At 40.1% G+C, this 15259-nt stretch overlaps 1 protein-coding gene and 1 pseudogene across 2 annotated transcripts in view; both read left to right on the top strand.

The window, feature by feature from the left end:
* Window positions 1–15259, top strand: part of LOC310648221 (uncharacterized protein) — a gene marked incomplete at its 5' end in the record, with an annotated part of 797336 nt that overhangs the window by 490022 nt on the left and 292055 nt on the right. The window lies entirely within an intron of this gene.
* LOC310648298 (histone-lysine N-methyltransferase EZH2-like) overlaps window positions 1–15259 on the top strand; it is a 237098-nt pseudogene that overhangs the window by 203113 nt on the left and 18726 nt on the right. The window contains exons 9-13 of the transcript in view: window positions 2061–2301; window positions 10350–10519; window positions 10691–10785; window positions 11501–11573; window positions 11649–11748. The product of the transcript in view is annotated as a histone-lysine N-methyltransferase EZH2-like (transcript). The remainder of the gene's footprint in view (window positions 1–2060; window positions 2302–10349; window positions 10520–10690; window positions 10786–11500; window positions 11574–11648; window positions 11749–15259) is intronic.

Raw genomic sequence — 15259 nt, 5'->3', positions numbered from 1 at the left:
ACGGCTATGGCTGAAAGAGATTAACAGCCTTTTTCTTTGCTTTTCCAGAGGGTCCTACAGTTCTCTCCGATCAGGTGCTCCCTGATCTGAGCTCCTGAAGTATCTCTCCTCCTTCATTGCCCCCCCAGGGCAACCTTCCGACCCTTTAAGGGTTGCTACATGAAGAAAAACCAAGCTGGAAAGCCGAGCACCAGCTTTTCCAACTTGTCCCAACAGCTGCCAAACAGGAAGTCCTCCTTCAAAATAATTATATCCACGGTTTCCATTCTTAGTTTAGATTTGAAGTGGCAGTCCAAAATGTGGTCTCTTGTTCTTCTTACAAAATGGACTAAGACATCCCTTGGTAGTTTTCTCATAGTAGCAAAGGTTGGAATAGCATAGTTGGACTGGACCTTGGAGGTCTTCTAGTCCAACCCCCTGCTTAAGCAGGAAAACCTATACCATGTTAGACAAATGGTTTGCCAGTCTCTTTTTAAAAACTTCCAGTGTTGGAACATTCACAACTTCTGGAGACAAGTTGTTCCACTGATTAATTGTTGTAACTGTCAGAAAATTTCTCCTCATTTCTAGGTTGCTTCTCTCCTTGATTAGTTTCCATCCATTGTTTCTTGTCCTTCCTTCAGGGGCTTTGGAGAATGGCTTGACTCCCTCTTCTTTGTGGCAGCCCCTGAGATATTGGAACACTGCTATCATGTCACCCCTGGTTCTCCTTTTCATTAAATTAGACATACCCAGTTCCAGCAGCCGTTTTTTATATGTTTTAGTCTCCAGTCCCCTGATCAGCTTTGTTGCTCTTCTCTGCCCTCTTTCTAGAGTCTTAACAGCTTTTTTACATTGTGGCGACCAAAACTGAATACAGTATTCCAAGTGTGGACTTACCAGTGTAATGTAAAGCGGTACTAACACTTAACATGATCTTGATTCTATCCCTCTGTTAATGCAGCCTAAAACTGTGTTGGCTTTTTTGGCAGCTGCAGCACACTGCTGGTTCATATTTAAGTGATTGTTCACTAGGACTCCAAGATCCTTTTCATAGTTACTACTATTGAGCCAGGTAAAACCTATTCTATACCTGTACATTTGGTTTTTCTTGCCTAAATGTAAAACCTTCCCTTTCCCAGGGAAATTTCTTCTGACTTAGAAAACATCTCTAGGTACAAATCCATCAAGAATCAGTAACAGACCAAAAAAGGAATGCTGCTAGCAGGCCACTATATCTGCCAGAAGTCTGAGATGCCCTCACAATCTGACAGATTTGGAGTGATTTTGCAAGGACGAGTGAGCAAAGATTCCCAAGGCAAGATGTGCCATGCTGATAGGCTTCTATCTCAAAAGACTGAATGCTGTCATAAAATCACAATGTGCTTCAACAAAGTATTTGTTTAAGGGTGTGTACACTTATGTAACTGTGTTATTGTGCTTTTTTAAATTGTTATTTTTTTCCCCTAAAAGATTTGCTTGTTTTTCAGTTGAATTGTACAGCTTATATGTTACATTAAAAGTGAATAAATTCTGAAGTGATTTATCTTGGTCTTATTTTTTTTAGATCTCAAAAATCTGTCATTTCAACAGGGGTGTGTAGACTTTTTATATCCACTATACATAAGCCCCATTTTTTCTTTCTAGCAATAAAAATACATCAGACTTCTGAATCGTCAAGGGAATTGAGTTGGAGTAAATCAGTGTTTTAAGTTTTAGTTATAATTTAATTATATTCACTTTTATGATTTGCATTCTCACTTGTAGTTTGATACAACACAATAACAATTTACTTTTAGTACTTGCTCTAGCCAATGATTTCAATCCCATTTTTAGCTAGGCTCTACCCTGTATGCCAGGGGTCCCCAACCCCTGGTCTGTGAACTGGCACCGGTCCGTTGCATGCCAGCAACCAGGCTGCACAAACAAGTGAAGCCCCATCTGCAGGATGCAGGCAGGCAGCATGCAAAGCCACGCTCCCTCTGGTCCGCAGAAACAGCTTTCTCCCTGGCGCCCAAAAGTTTGGGGGCCACTGCTGTATGCACTTTCTCCTATCCTGCAAATGTTTCTGTGCATTCTAGGAAGGAGCCAAAGAGTTTGCAGCTGCTTTGACTGATGAGAGAATAAAAACTCCTCCAAAGCACCCAGGAGGTCGCCGAAAGGGAAGGATTCCGAACAATACCAGCAGGCCCAGCACGCCAACCATAAATGTGCTGGAATCAAAGGATGCAGACAGTGACAGAGAAGCTGGAACTGAAACTGGAGGTGAAAATAATGATAAAGATGAGGAAGAGAAAAATGACGAAACTTCAAGCTCCTCTGGTGAGACAATTGTGGAATGTTGTTGGTTTTGTAAATCATGTTTATACTTGGACTGGAAGTATTGGATTACACGTTATTTGTTTTCTTGAAGGGCCATAGTTTTATATACTACCTACTTTTGAAACTATTTTCTAAGTCTAAAAAGAAAAAGTAGGCCAACAAATTCAACTCAAGGTCTACATTTTGAGGAACCAAATACAGTCTACTCCAGCTAATAATGAAAACTCCTTTAAAGCACAACAGTAATAATGTTAATATAATAATGTTTAGTCATTCTAAGAAAGCCACGCTGCTATGCTCAGTAGACCCTACACATGTTAGCCCTTATTGGCAAAAATTATTTTTCTGGCATTTGGGCTTTATCAATAGGATGAGCAATGCAAGAATCTTTCAGACCTCATATATGTCAATTCTAGGTTCTTCCGGCACCGGAATTTCACAATAGTTATTTCCTCTTCAGGAATTTGTGTTGAACAGCAGAACTGCAACTACTTTACATCTCCTGCTGTCATTAGGACTACGAGGCCATGTGACTTGGTGGCAATACTGAGATGGCCTTATTGATCCTGGGAAATGTCCTGTAGAATAATTTCCCTCTGAAGTTATTTAAACAACTTCTCAAAGCATGTTTTATTAGGGTTTTGGACTTCTTCATTTTTAAAGACAAAAAGTCTATTGGAATGTATAGGGACATAAATTGAGTGTTTATTTGCAGTTCCTTAATGCAGCCATAGTTTTCTCCAAGGTTCTACACTTGATCCTGAGAAAGTATGTATTTGGTTTAAGGTGGTATTGTTGTCACAGAAAGCTCTGGTCCTTTTACCTGGCATGCAAGCCCAATGAATCACCAGTTAGGTAGAAAGGAAATAAAGGTATTACCCAGAAGCAAGTTCCAAATGGGAACACCCCTGCTTGGAGTGGATACCCTTTTATACAATTTTGAAAATCATACATTGCCATGAATCAATCATGGAAGCACACATCATTATAAACCAATCATTAAGAGCAGCATCATGCATATATCTTCAGTAGTCATAGTAACACAGTTCAGCTAAAGGTTATAAGGCAGGCTAAGACTTTTACCATATCACTAACATTCCTCCTTACTAAAAACATTCCTAAGCAGCTTGGTACAACGGTCTGACCCATCACTTTCATGGTCAACCATACTGGGGCAGGAGGCAGATGGTCTTGCTCAAGTTGGTGTCATCTCTGCTTAATAAAGCAATTCAGCTCCATACCAATAGATACAAGGCACTATAGCTTTTTCTATGTGCTAAATCATAATTGAGGGATGCGGTGGCTCAGTGGGTTAGGACGCTGAGCTTGTCGATCAGAAGGTCGGCAGTTTGGCAGGTCGAATTCCGAGTGCCGCATAACAGAATGAGCACCTGTTACTCGTCCCAGCTTCTGCCAACCTAGCAGTTCGAAAGCACGTAAAAATGCAAGTAGAAAAATAGGGACCACTACGGTGGGAAGGTAACAGCGTTCCGTGCACCTTTGGCATCTAGTCATGCCGGCCACATGACCACGGAGACATCCTCGGACAAGCGTTGGCTCTTCGGCTTTGAAACGGAGATGAGCACCGGCCCCTAGAGTCGGAAACGACTAGCACGCATGTGCGGGGGAACCTTTACCTTTACCTTAAATCATAATTAACAATAAATTAAAATACATTATAATGGGATGTCCCAACAGTATGTTAATGTTCACTCATGCTTTGAATCAAAAGTGCTGCCCCTATTATCTGTTAATTTATTGACTGTTAGAGTAATATCCAATTCCTCCGAAAGCTCAAGGTTTTTATGATGCTATTTCCCAAGCCACTCACCTTCTAATATTGGTCATTTTAATGGATTGTTTTAATTTGTAATAACATTTATGTAATCATTTTCAATTCATTTGGGAGTTTTTTTTTATTTTTAAGAAATGAAATAAATAGCCAGATTCTTCTCCATACATATTGGGGAGTGGGGTCTGTCTGGCATTTTTATCCCCATTTTCTCTTTTTTCCACTCAAATTAGAATTAATATAGCTCCTGATTATTGCAGGACAGTACATTCCAGAGATGAAACCTTGCATTTTTCAAATTGCTAATTAAAGATGCTCAGTGCCTCTGAGAATCAGACGTCAATGTCTCTACAAGACTTTTGTTATTTTTAATTAAACATTTTAGCAGTTTTTCCAGTTGTTCCAGTTTTTCACCTAGGTTGTGAGCAACAAAACAAAACAGACCTTCTGGATCTCAGCCTCATTTTGGCTAAAAAGAACCAGTCAAGTAAATGGAACATTAAACCATTACTTCTGATTTAATGTGATGGAATACTCAACCAATTTATATGAGTGTGACATTTTTTTCCTTTGTGCTCCAGCATGTGCTATACTCTTCAGTTATACCTTAGATAAAAATCTGAGGAATGTTTTTCTTGACAGTAGGAATTAATCCATTATTTGATACCTTTATCTCATCAAATTGGAATTAATCATTACAGTACATAAGGGATATCAAAGATGCTCAAACATTAATTTTCCAACTTTATTTTGGAGCATAGTGCTGTAATCACTCATGTATCATGTAAAATCGGTTACTTATATACCATAAAATGAGTTGGCATACATCCTTCCAGTCTATCTCTCCCCCCCCCCAGCATGTTGTCTTGTTTTCTTTCTGTGCCAAGAGTAAATGAATGCTTCAGTCAAACCTGATACAGGAATACCTTGGAATTTCCTTTTTGAGGATATGATTAGCAACATTTTTGTTGATTGCTCCTCTGGATATGCCATTAATTGATTTTATAGAAACTTCTCTTATTTTAACCTTGGTCATACAAACCAACTTTGTACTCATTCAATATGTTTCTCAAAATTTTGATCTTTAATTAATTCAGATGGTATTGGGAGGAGCTTCTCTTCAGTTTTTTCTCTTTCCCACCTCAGAGGCTACTTCGAGGCTTCAGCAAACCTCCTTTGTAAATCCACTGAGAACTCAAGATGCAGGTCATTCTCTTGGCTTATCATTTGTATTTCCACTTTAACTATCATCTCTGTCTTATAATCCACAATTGTTTTTATTTTACACTATTTCAACATTTTTTATATTCTAATATTTCTGTATCAGATGAAGTTTATTTTAGCTCTTTAAGATGTAGTTCTTCTGCGGTATTCTCTATCATCTGTCATTTCTTCTTTAATATATTTTTGGACATAGTCTACCCATAGAAGCAGACAGCATTTCTGACATTCTGGCTGCTAGTTTCTGTCCTCATTGTTCAAATATCTCCTGGAGCATTTCAAGTGTCATACTATTTTCTGTCATTTTGTCTTGGTGGTGACCAAAACTAAAACACAAACCTATCTGTTTTTAAAGTCTTTTTTTCTTTTATGCCTGGAACCTTTAGTCCCCTGTAGTATCCAATTTATGAAATCATAAAGTCTCGAATTTCTGCTGTGACTTAAGGTAGACTAAACAATTTAGTTTCCATCGAGGTGCTATTTGTTTATATAAGTATTTCCAAACTCTAATAGCAAAAGTCATTCCAAATTTTTCTGGTCCCTTAATTTGTTTGTAACTTTCTTGAATTAAAGTCTTATTTAGCTTTTTGCCATTTACTTCAATTTTTTTTTTAAAAATTCTCAAGCTTATGTTTGTTGTTAGCTGCGAAGTAATGTCCGACCCATCGCGACCCAATGGACAATGTTCCTCCAGGCCTTCCTATCCTCTACCATCTTCTGGAGTCCATTTAAACTCATGCCTACTGCTTCAGTGACTCCATCCAGCCACCTCATTCTCTGTCGTCCCCTTCTTCTATTGCCCTCAATCTTTCTCAGCATTAGGCTCTTCTCCAGTGAGTCCTTCCTTCTCATTAGGTGGCCAAAGTATTTGAGTTTTAGCTTCAGGATCGGGCCTTCTAAAGAGCAGTCAGGGTTGATTTCCTCTAGGACTGACCGGTTTGATTGCCTTGCAGTCCAAGGGACTCACAGGAGTCTTTTCCAACACCATAGTTCAAAGGCCTCAATTCTTTGGTGCTCAGCCTTTCTTATGGTCCAACTTTCACTGCCATACATTGCAACTGGAAAGACCATAGCCTTGACTATACACACTTTTGTTGACAGGGTGATGTCTCTGCTTTTTAGTGTGCTGTCTAGATTTGCCATGGCTTTCCTCCCGAGGAGCAAGCGTCTTTTAATTTCTTGGCTACAGTCCCCATCTGCAGTGATCTTGGAGCCCAGGAAAATAAAATCTGTCACTACCTCCATTTCTTCCTCATCTATTTGCCAGGAATTGAGAGGGCCGGATGCCATGATCTTGGTTTTCTTAATGTTAAGTTTCAACTCTCCTTCTTCACCCGCAACAAGAGGCTCTTTAGTTCTTCTTCACTTTCTGCCATTAGAGTGGTATCATCTGCATATCTTAGGTTGTTGATATTTCTCCCAGCAATCTTAATTCCAACTTTTGATTCCTCTAACCCTGCCTTTCTCATGATGTGCTCTGCATATAAGTTAAATAGGCAGGGTGACAGTATACAGCCTTGCCGGACTCCTTTCCCAATTTTGAACCAATCAGTGGTTCCGTGTCCAGTTCTCACTGATGCTTCTTGACCCACATATATGTTCTGTACCAGCCTTCTACCGGCCCTGCAGAAAAGGCAGGGACAACCCGTTTTACAAGAAGGCAAGAGGCTGGAATTACGCCTGCCAAATTTATTGCTACAAAAACAAATAGAACAAGACACAAACCAAGAAACAGGAGCTTTTCAAGCGGTTGCCTTCAGCAAACCAGCCCTCCCACGCATTCCCCCTTAAATACAGTTCGGGGCGTGGCTTCTCTCTGCCTCCTTCCGAGGAGCCCCATTGCCTTCCTCTGTTTACTCCTGATTGACTGCCTCCTGCATTGGGCGTCCTTGAACAGGGCCAGCTGTGGGTCATCTTCATCCATGCTGTCAGGCTCACACAGCTGGGTCTGCGTCGTGACCAGATGAGAGGGGCCTGGCTGAGGACTCTCATCAAGCTCTTCAACACCCCCCTCCTCCTCCTCCTCTGAGTCGTCCGACCCAACTGCCGAACCCACAGGCTTACCCTGAATCACAACAATATAGGTTTCTCAAGAGACAAATAAGATGGTCTGGTACTCCCATCTCTTTAACAACTTGCCACAGTTTGTTGTGATCCACACAATCAAAGGCTTTAGCATAGTCAATGAAGCAGAAGTAGATGTTTTTCTGGAACTCCCTAGCTTTCTCCATGAACCAGCATATGTTGGCAATTTTATCTCTAGTTCCTCTGCCTCTTCGAAATCCTGCCTGTACTTCTGGTAGTTCTTGATCCACATACTGCTGGATTCTAGCTTGTAGGATTTTAAGCATAACTTTACTAGCATGAGAAATGAGTGCAATTGGTGCGATAGTTTGAACATTCTTTGGCACTGCCTTTCTTTGGAATTGGAATGTAAACTGATCTTTTCGAATCCTGTGGCCACTCTTGAGTTTTCCAAATTTGCTGGCAAATTGAGTGTAGCACTTTTACTGCATATCTTTTAAGATTTTGAATAGCTCAGCTGGAATACTGTCACCTCCACTAACTTTGTTGTTGCTCAGCTTTTCTAAGGCCCACTTCACTTCACATTCCAAGATGTCTGGCTCAAGGTCAGTGACCACCTCATTGTCATTATCAGGGACGTTAAGCTCATTCTTGTATAGTTCTTCTGTGTAATTTTGCCACCTCTTATTAATCTCTTCTGCCTCTGTTAGGTCCCTGCCATTTTGGTCCTTTATCATGCCCATTTTTGCATGAAATGTTCCCTTCATCTCTCCAATTTTCTTGAAAAGATCTCTGGTCCTCCCTATTCTATTGTTTTCTTCTATTTCTTTGCACTGTTCATTTAAGAAGGCATTCTTATCACTTCTAGCTATTCTCTGGAATTCTGCATTCAATTGGGCGTATCTTTCTTTTTCTCCCTTGCCTTTTGCTTCCCTCCTTTCCTCAACTATTTGCAAAGCTTCCTCAGACAGCCATTTGGCTTTCTTGCATTTCTTTTCCTTTGGGATGGTTTTGGTTGCTACCTGTTGTACAATGTTGCGAACCTCTGTCCATAGTTTTTCAGGCACTCTGTCTATCAGATCTAATTCCTTAAATCTATTTGTCACCTCTACTGTATATTCAACAGGGATATAATTTAATTCATACCTGAGTGGCCTAGTGCTTTTCCCTACTTTCTTCAGTTTAAGCCTAAACTTTGCAATGAGAAGCTCATGGTCTGAGCCACAGTCAGCTCCTGGTCTTGTTTTTACTGACTGTATAGAGCTTCTCCATCTTTGGCTGCAGAGCATATAGTCAATCTGATTTCTGTGTTGACCGTCTGGTGATGTCCATGTGTAGAGCCATCTCTTGGGTTGTTGGAAAACAGTGTTTGCTATGACCATCGTATTCTCTTGACAAAATTCTATCAGCCTGTGCCCTGCTTCATTTTGCACTCCAAGGCCAAACTTGCCTGTTATTCCGGTTATCTTTTGGCTTCCTACTTTAGCATTCCAATCCCCCATGATGATAAGGACATCATTTTTTGGTGTTAGTTCTATAAGGTGCTGTAGGGCTTCATAGAACCGGTCAATTTCATCCTCTTCAGCACCGGTGGTTGGGGCATAGACTTGGACTACTGTGATATTGAATGGTTTGCCTTGGATTCGAACTGAGATCATTCTGTCATTTTGGGTATTGTATCCCAGTATTGCTTTTCCTACTCTTTTATTGACTATGAAGGCTACTCCATTTCTTCTGAGGGATTCTTGCCCGCAGTAGTATATCTGATGGTCATCTGAATTAAATTCACTCATTCCTGTCCATTTTAGTTCGCTGATACCTAAGATGTCAATGTTCAGTCTTGTCATCTCTTGTTTGACTATGTCCAGCTTTCCTTGATTCATGGATCTTACATTCCAGGTTCCTATGGAGAAAAAATCTTTACAGCATCGGACTTTCCTTTCACCACCAGACACATCCACAGCTGAGCGTCCTTTCGGCTTTGGCCCAGTCGCTTAATTCTTTCTGGCGCTACTAGTACTAGCCCTCTGCTCTTCCCCAGTAGCATATTGGACGCCTTCCGACCTGAGGGGCTCATCTTCCAGCGTCCTATCGTTTTGCCTTTTGGTACTGTCCATAGGGTTTTCATGGCAAAGATACTGGAGTGGTTTGGCATTTCCTTCTCCAGTGGTTCACGTTTTGTCAGAACTCTCTGCTATGACCTTTCCATCTTGGGTGGCCCTGCACGGCATAGCTCATAGCTTCATTGAATTATGCAAGCCCCTTCGCCATGACAAGGCAGTAATCCATGAAGGGGCTCAAGCTTATAGTTAACTTTTATTCTGGAATGAAGGTGAACTCACCACTTGACTTTGCAAACTTGTCTTTTTGAAGATTTCTATTAGTCTTAAGATAGTTAAATAGGTAATATTGGAAAACAATTAGAAAGTGAGGTTACCAAACCCATTGTTCTTTAAAAGGCTCTGCTGCGGTTGAGTATGTGATGGCTTTTCTTTGTCTCCTGATATTCAAACCTGCAGCAAAACTACTATCCTGTGGTCTCCTTGCAAGGAGCAGTCATCTGGAGAATAAGTGAGTGATCTCCCATCCTCTCCTTATCTGGAGAGGTTACATGGGACTGATCTCTCTAGTCCTTTATTTGTGACGGCAAAGTCAACTCCACTCATTCAGAGATGTGTTAGCTCACCATTTGTCACCCAGAAGTTAGGATGTGCCATTAATTAAACGTAAAGAATAAAGACTCATTTCAGAAATGTGAGGGGTCAAAAGTCAAGTCTGATAACTTCATAACTGTGCTATATATCAGAATTAGCAATCTGAGGTCCTCCTTATGTTTTGGATTACAGCTTCCACAATCTATTGACCTTGGTCAAGGCTGTTGGCTGTAGAGTGTACGCATTGCCTGCCTCTGCTATATTTAAAATGGTATCCTATTGAAAGTAAGCTTTTTTTCTGTTTGGCCATAGCTGTTATTTCTGGGAATTGAAACTGTTTTCTTTTGGTATTGCAGAAGCAAATTCTAGGTGTCAAACACCAATCAAGATGAAGATAAATATAGAGCCTCCAGAAAATGTTGAATGGACTGGTGCTGAAGCTTCTATGTTCAGGGTTCTCATTGGTACCTACTATGACAATTTCTGTGCAATAGCCAGGTTAATTGGGACCAAAACATGCAGACAGGTAAGTATGAAATGATGAGAATGTTTTCAAAACTATTAGTAGTGAAACAGTACAAGCATTCATTTGTTACTAATTTCAAATGTATTAGATTTTATGGAGAATGCTAATACATCAAATTCTAATCAATAAAACATTGCACTGAAACATAGAGGATGTTTAATCTCCTTACAGGTATATGAGTTTAGAGTAAAGGAATCTAGTATTATTGCTCCAGCACCTGCTGAAGATGTTGATACTCCTCCAAGAAAGAAAAAAAGGAAACACAGGTAAACCAACTGCAGATCAGCCATCCCACAAAATTTTTAAAGTGGGAATTAAAAAAAAATTAATAAAATGAATGTCACAAGCAAAGATCTAGAGAAATTCTAAACTGTTACTTTTTGTTAAATAAATATGTTCTGAGATGTCATCAGAGAATTTTCAATGTCTGAATGGAAGAATGGAATGCAAAGCAGTGGACAATTCAAATGCAATTACTTATGTTCTGCATATAAAGATTGCACTGAAATATAAGAAATCTACTTTAGATTTTCCTGAAATAACCAATTTATAAAGCATTTTTCCTAAAATAATTCCACTGCCAAAATTTGCCTCAATTGAAGAATATTTGCAATATAGGGAAAGGGGGTGGGGGTGGGGGAACAACTCTAATTCGTTGACATCATTACATCATCAGCTCACCACTCGTGATTCCTGGTGATGTAAAATAATAGGGAATTCCTTTTCCAGTTGTTATTTGATATGTATCCTGCTCTTCTATCACTGAAGGTGGCTAACCAGAAATAAATAACAGCTAAAGCAGCATAAAAACTGTTAAAATCACTATTTAACTTCATCAGTCAGCTGAACAGCATGTTTGTGAAGGGAAATGAATATGGATCATTATAATGCCAAATTAGTGGGTATGAGAAAACATTAATCTGCTGACTTTTCAATTCTCAGATTGCCAAGATTGCATCATTTATGTTCCCTGTCTTCCAGGATGCTCACCAATAGCAGGACACAAAAACATACAGTCAACAAACCACCCATATACTACCGTGTTTCCCTGAAAGTAAGACTGGAGCCTTCCGGAAAGGCTTCTGCAGCTGAGAACAGAGCTACGGGTTCAATCGGTTCTCGGTTGCAGAGGTCTTTCCAGAAGGCCTCTGACGGCGAAATGCAGGGCGGAGCTCCATTCTCAGCTGTAGAGGCATTTCCTTCGGCCGCAGAAGAAGTGGGTCAGCTGGGTAGGGCTGTCAGTGCCACTGCCGTGAAGTGAGACTGTGAAAAAGGCACCCCCCGAAAATAAGATCTGGTGCCTCTTTTGGAGGGAAAGAAAGAAAGAAAGAAAGAAAGAAAGAAAGAAAGAAAGAAAGAAAGAAAGAAAGAAAGAAAGAAAGAAAGAAAGAAAGAAAGAAAGAAAGAAAGAGAGTGTTAGGCATATGGTGTTAGCCTACAATGTTGGGTTGAAAATATATTAACCATAATGCTATGTCTTTAAGAAGTTAATTGGCCAATGGGTGTGTAAGTGTTCTCATGGCCATAAGAGGAAGCTAGGAACATAGCTTCTCTCTCTCTCTGATTTCACTGATCTCTACTATTACTGTTTTTGCTCTGCTGTTGGTTTACTACTGTTGTAAACCTGAACTGTGTATTGACCTCTGCACAACAAATTCCTTAACACTGGTTATGGGCCCAGGCCTGTACTGAGAGTAAGTACACACAGTATTCCTAGCTGAGTTTGTGTTAGCTATTTTGGTGTAAAATGGCACAAGAACTGTTGTCAGGCATCTCCTGGATAACCCGGTTGGATGGGACAAACTATGTTTCCTGGTCAACAAAATGCTGCTTGCTTTTGCGCAAGGAAGGACTATGGACTGTTGTAAATAACCCACCAGATACTACTGCTTGGGATCCAGATGACGAAGAGGATGTAAAGAGGATAGACAACTTTAAACGAAACAATGAGAAAGCTCTTTGCATTATTGGGCTAACACTGAATGACCAGCAGCTTGTCCATATTCGTGGTGAGGAGTCTGCTGCTAGGTGTTGGGGCGTTTTGCGAAGGCTTTATGTTCAAGACAGTGTGGGTGCACATATACACCTTACACGTAAGCTGTTTAGGGCTCGTCTGCAGAAGAATGGAGATATGCTGACCCATTTAAATTACATGAAGGCAACTTTTCAAGAGCTTCATGAAAAGGAGCCGATTTTTTCAGAGTTGCATCAGGTCTACATTATTCTGTCATCTTTGGATGAGAGTTTTGATGGGTATGTTTCTTCTTTGGAAGTCCTGACCAGAGAGGAACTGATTTTGACTAACATTACTGGGAGACTGCTGGAAGAGTCCAGAAGGAGGCGTGACAGAGACCAGCTGAGAGAGACACAGCCACAAGAGGAGCAGCCATTCACCACTGCTTACAATGTCAAGAAATGTTATTCTTGTGGGGCTAGAGGGCATATAGCCAAATTCTGTTGAAAGGGAAGAAAACAGAATGTAAATAGCAGTGGGAAGGCTAAAAAGGGCATTGGTTTGGCTATTTCTGGTGAACCAACATCCAGAAATAATGAATTGTGGGTTGTTGATAGTGGGGCTTCACAATGCATTACTAAAGTGAAAGAGAGGTTTATTAATATGAAAAACAGCAACCAATATGTTTCACTAGCAAACGGTTGGAGGATGAAGGCCTCTGGTGAAGGTAATTCCTATTGTCCATGTACTGATGAACAGTTACCTATGTTGTATATACCTAAACTAAGATTCAACCTGTTATCTGTAAGGGAATTAGTTAAAGTTGGGTTTGTGGTAACATTCAGAGAGGAGCAATGCACTATTGAGAGGAATGGAACCTGTGTAACTGCTAATTTGAAAAATGGTTTATTCGTTCTCACAAATAACCAGGTTAGTACAGTTAAAGCTAACTCAATATGTGAGAACAAGAAGCCACATGACGAATGTATACATTTATTGCATAGGCGGTTAGGGCATGTAAACTTTAACTCACTACGTAAAACAGTTGGGTTAGTAGAAGGAATTAAACTGAAGCCATGTAGTAAGTGTTTGAATTGCAATGCCTGTAATCAGGAAAAGAGTAAGGCAACTCCTGCAAACAGGTTAAATGGTTTCAAAACAACTGTTCCTTTGGAAGTTGTGTTTGCTGATTTAATTGGACCCATGAAACCAAGTTTAGGAGGGTCATGTTATGTTTTAAGTATATTGGACCACTACTCTCGTTATGGATTTTGTTATCTGCTTAAGTCAAAGGCAGACACTTTCCAACAATTTGCAAACTGGCTGAAGTTTGTGGAAAGGAAAACAAAGAGAAAGGTTCAGTGCATAATTACTGATAATGGTACTGAATTTACAAATAAGCGCTTTGTTGATATGCTTGAATCAGCTGGCATTGAGCATAAACGTTCAGCCCCTTATAGGCCTCAACATAATGCATTTGTTGAGAGACGTGGGCAAACGTTACAAGCCATGATGAGAACCATGTTAAGAGATTCAGGCTTAACAGATAGACTGTGGGGGGAGGCAGCAAAATGTGCAAACCATGTTCTGAATATAGTTGTTAATACTTCTACTGGTAAAATACCATATACTATATGGCATGGTAGAAGACCAAACCTTGATTACCTGCACACGTTTGGCACCCCAGCTTGGGTCCACATTCCTGCACATCTCAGGAGTAAAGGCCAACATAGGGCTAGGCAATTATACTTGGTTACGAAGCTAACCACAGATCATATCGTTTCTGGGAACGAGGCACAACTAATGTATATAACAGTGCAAGTGCAAAATTCCTTGAGCACGTTGGTTGGGATAGGTTAGAGCAAGGAACTGTTAATACTGATCCTCTAGTGTTTGAGGACTCCTCTGATAACGTAACTAGTAATGATAATACATCTCCTGTAAATATAAAAGATGAAGAGGAGATAGGGGAGATAAAAAATGAATCAGAGGAAGGAAAGGAGACAGAAATTCAAAGCCCTGTAATTCCTTGGCGTTCAACGCGCATCAGACATCCACCTGATCGCTATGAAGCCAGTATAATATGTCAAGTTAGTGTAGAGCCATCTAACTATGATGAGATCAGGATGTATCCTGAAAAGAAACAGGCATCATGGAAAGCTGCAATGAACAGGGAATTAAAGTCTTTGCAGGATCCTAAGGTCTATGAGAAAGCAAAACTGCCACCTGGTGAGCAAGCTATAGGTTGTAAATGGATATATAAGTTAAAGAAAGGTGTAGATGGGACTGTAACCCATAAGGCACGTTTGGTTGCACAAGGTTTTGCCCAAACTACTGAGGATTATGACGAAGTGTTTGCACCCAGTCTGAGGGCAACTACTTTAAGAGCAGCTTTAGTATGGGCGGCTAAAAACCAATATATGGTTAACCATGTAGATGTTGAAACTGCATATTTACATGCTCCATTGCAACATACTATCTATTTAAGAATACCACCAGGATTGACTAATGATAGAGACCATGATTGTTGGGAGTTAAAGAAAAGCCTCTATGCATTGAAACAATCAGGCTATGAGTGGAACAAATGTATAGTTAATGAGTTAAGTGCATTAGGTTTTGTAGCCAGTAATGCTGATCCTTGTTTGTTTAGAAGAGAACACAACGGAGCATTATCTTTTCTTTTATTATTCACAGATGATATTGCAATAATAACAAAAACTGAGTTAGAAGCACAAACTATCATTTCAAGATTGGAAAATAAATTCACAATTAGGAATCTTGGGAAA

Source organism: Vipera ursinii (genome assembly GCF_947247035.1).
Source record: "Vipera ursinii genome assembly, chromosome: W".
Classification (NCBI taxonomy): Eukaryota; Metazoa; Chordata; class Lepidosauria; order Squamata; family Viperidae; genus Vipera; species Vipera ursinii.
Note: the sequence above shows the minus strand (reverse complement) of the source record. Positions and strands in the feature narration are given on the sequence as shown.